At 40.3% G+C, this 3,927-nt stretch overlaps 1 pseudogene; it reads right to left on the bottom strand.

Annotated features, from left to right (window-relative positions):
- Positions 1 to 2,518: 2,518 nt before the first annotated feature.
- LOC105994978 lies at positions 2,519 to 2,739 on the bottom strand (annotated as a pseudogene).
- Between the last annotated feature and the right edge of the window lie 1,188 nt (positions 2,740 to 3,927).

Below are 3,927 nucleotides of genomic sequence, written 5' to 3' on the forward strand. Positions count from 1 at the left end.
GCTTGAATTCAAAGCTATTTCACTCAATGTCCAGTGTTTTTAACCCGGAAGATTTCCAAGTGCAGTGATTTTCTGTACATGCTTGTGATTAAACAAAAAGAAGACAGTCATGGTATAAGGAAATGGTAAGCATAATGTGCCAAGTACCAAAGCAAAAGCATTGAGAAGAATACCAGGAGGGACCAGCAGGAGTGCAGATCTGTGTCTGCTACAATGAAGAATATATGAGTAAATGACAAGAAATTGAACATGGTAGTGGGGAGGTATGAAAGCCAGATTTCCTGAAGGAGATATGCAATGGGGCTAGTGGCAGAGATCAGGAAGCCTTTGGCACTTTTACAGTTAACGACTACTTTGTGTGTGTGTGTGTGTGTGTGTGTGTGTGTGTGTGTGTGTGTGTGCTCACCCTGGGGTTTGAATTCAGGGTGTGGGGACTGACAAAGGCTAAAGCTCTACCACTTGAGCCAAAGTTTCATTGCCAGATTTTAAGCCATTAATTGAAGATAAGAGTCTCTAACTTTCCTGTTGGGCTGGCTTCCAACTTCAGTCTTCAGATCTCAGCCTATTGAGTTTCTAAGATTACAGGTGTGATCCACAAGTGCCTGCTTAGTAACCACTTTTTGCACATTTTTATTGTAAAAGTACTGTACAGAGGAGTTACAGTTACATGATAAAGTAATGAGTAAATTTCCTATGGAGCGTCGTTACAGCCTTCTTTGTTTTTCCCCTACCATCCCTTCCCTCCCCACCTCCTCAGATCCTCACTCCCATCCCCCCACCAGTTGTAAAGTTCATTTTCAACATAGTGTCTTGTACATCTCCTTGTTATAATGAGTCAACCTGTATCCTTATTTCAGCATTTTGTTATTTCCCTTCCCCTCCCCAAATTAGAAAAATGTACATACAAGATTCAGGGCACCAACATCAAATACAGTGAAAATAGGGGTTATACCATGGGGCAAGATCATACAACAGAAACAAAAAAACACATGGTACATTATAAATACCTTAAAAATGACCACAAGAAAGATAAAATCACTTGTGTCTCTATCCTGGGTTGCATTTTGCTTAGCATCATCTTTTATGGTCATATGTACATAGATTTTGAGCTTTTCTGCTTGTCTTCGACATAAACTAGTTATTGCAAATAAGGGAAACCATGGGACCTATGTCACTTTGGGCCTGGATTACTTCATTTAATACAATTTTATCCAAGTCTTTCCATTTCCTAATAAATGGGGAAATGTCATTCTTTCTGATGGAAGCATAGAATTCCATTATATATATATATATATATATATATATATATCACTATATATGTCACACACACACACACATATATCACATTTTCTTTGATCCATTCATCTACTGAGGAGCCTCTGGGTTGGTTACATATCTTAGCTATGGTAAATAATGCTGCAATAAACATAGTTGTGCTGGTAGCTTTAGTGTGGTCTTTTTTTTTTTTTTTTTGTCAGTTGTAGGGGCTGAACTCTGGGCCTGGGCACTTTTCCTCAGCTCTTCAGCTCAAGGCTAGCGCCCTACCACTTGAGCCACAGTACCACTTCTGGCTTTTTTCTGCTTATGTGGTGCTGAGGAATCGAGCCCCAGAGCCTCATGCAAGCAAGGCAAGCACTCTACCACTGAACCAACTTCCCAGCCCTAGTATGGTCTTGTGTGTGGTCATTTAGGTAAATGCCCAAAAGTGGGATTGCTGGGTCATAGGGGAGCTCTATGTGGAGTCTTTTGAGGAACCTCCATACTGCTTTCCAAAGTGGCTGAACAAGTTTACACTCACATTAAGAGTGCAGTAGGGTTCCTTTTTGACCACATTCCCTCCAACATCTGTTGTTACTAGATTTCTTTTTTTTTTATTATGAAAATACCATACAGAGGGCTTCCAATTACATGGGCAAGGTAATGAGTACAGTTCATATCAAGCATTGTTGCCTCCTCCTTTGTTTCTCCTTCGCATCCCTTCCCATCTCCCTCCCCCACTCCCGCACCAAAGTTGTAAAGTTCGTTTTTTGACATAACGACTTGTACCTGTATCCCTATAAAAATGATTTGTTTTTGCCCTTCCCCTCCACAAATTATACCTACATCAAATACAGTGAAAACAGGGTTATACCATGGGAGAGGGACATACAAAGCAACAAAAAAATCATCTTATAAATATGTCAGAAAGAATAGCAAGAAAGAAAAACCATTTGAGTCCTTATCTTGATGTTCATTTTAACTAACATCAACTTATCTGACCATTTCTGCTTGTCTCAGACATATACTAGTTGTTGCAAATAAGGGAAACCATGGGACCTATGTTTCTTTGGGCCTGGCTTCACTTAATAGATTTTTTTTTTCCAAGTCTTTCCATCCTAACAAATGGGGCAATGTCATTCTTTCTGATAGAGGCATAGAATTCCATTGTGTATATATACCACATTTTCTTTTTCTTTTTTTTAAGCATAAGTTGAAGACTTCTTGAATTTTTATTTTATGTACAAATATGGTCTTTCATTGGGCTTGAAGTCCATTCACTTAGTCCAACTTAATGAAGCCGATGTCCTTCGCATACTGGTGGAAACACTGCCAGCACATGTTGAGCCCGTACTTCCGGATCAGATCCTGGCGATTAGCGCACACACGGCAAGAGCGAGATCCCTGGCCGAATTTTCGGGGGTGACTCCAGTACAGCTGCTGGTGACCCATCTTGCTTCCACAGGTCCAACGAGGAAAAACCACAGGTCCAACGAGGAAAAACCACAGGTCCAACGAGGAAAAACCACATTTTCTTGATCCATTCATCTACTGAGGGGCATCTGGGTTGGTTCCATATCTTAGCTATGGTAAGTAATGCTGCAATAAACATAGTTGTGCTGGTAGCTTTAGTGTGGTCTTGTTTGTAAACATTTGGGTAAATGCCCAGAAGTGGAATTGCTGGCTCATAGGGGAGCTCTATGAGGAATCTCCATACTACTTTCCAAAGTGGTTGAACAAGTTTCCACTACCACCCACAATGTAGTAAGGTTCCCTTCTGTCCATATCCCCTCCAGCATCTGTTGTTATTAGAGTTCTTGATTATAGCCATTCTAACTGGAGTGAGGTGGAATCTCAATGTTGTTTTGATTTGCATTTCTTTTATGGATAGAGGCTATTTCTTCATATGTCTATTGGCCATTCTTCTTTCCACTTCAGAGAAATTTCTATTTAATTCTTTAGCCCACTTATTATTCAGGCAATTGTTTCTTTGAGGATTTGTTGTTGGGGGATTTAATTTTTTTGAGTTCTGAGTATATTTTAGATATATGAGACCCTTATCCATTCTATGGCTAGTGAAGATCTTTTCCCAATCCGTGGGCTTCCTATTGTTCTTCCTAGCTATGTCCTTTGCCATGTAAAAGTTCTGCAGTTTCATGCAGTCGCATTTATCCAACTTTTCTTTGATTTATTGTGTTTCTGGGTCTTTATTAATTTCGAAGACAGAAACCAGTGGCTCAATCCTGTAATCCTAGATATTAAGGAGGCTGAGATCTGAGGATCACGGTTCAAAGCCTGCTCTGGAAGGAAAGTCCATGAGACTATTATGTCCAATAAACCACAAGAAAACCAGAAGTGGCACTGTGGTTCAAGCAGTAGAGAGCTCACTTTGATCTGAAGAGATCAGGGACAGCAGCCAAGCCCAGAGTTCAAGCCCCATGACCAACCAAAAAAAAAAAAAAAAATGGGCCAGTGCATCAAAGATTCCTAGTGTTTCTCCCATTACTTCCTGTAATGTTTTCAGGGGTCTGCTTTGACTTTGTGGTCCTTGATCTATTTGGAGTTGATTCTAGTGCAGGGTAACATATAAGGATCTAGCTGTAGTTTTCTACAGGTGTTTAACCAACTTTGCCAGCACCATTTACTGAAGAGGCTGTCTTTCTTCCATTC

This window comes from Dipodomys ordii, unplaced genomic scaffold (genome assembly GCF_000151885.1).
Source record: "Dipodomys ordii isolate 6190 unplaced genomic scaffold, Dord_2.0 Scaffold5, whole genome shotgun sequence".
Taxonomy (NCBI): Eukaryota; Metazoa; Chordata; class Mammalia; order Rodentia; family Heteromyidae; genus Dipodomys; species Dipodomys ordii.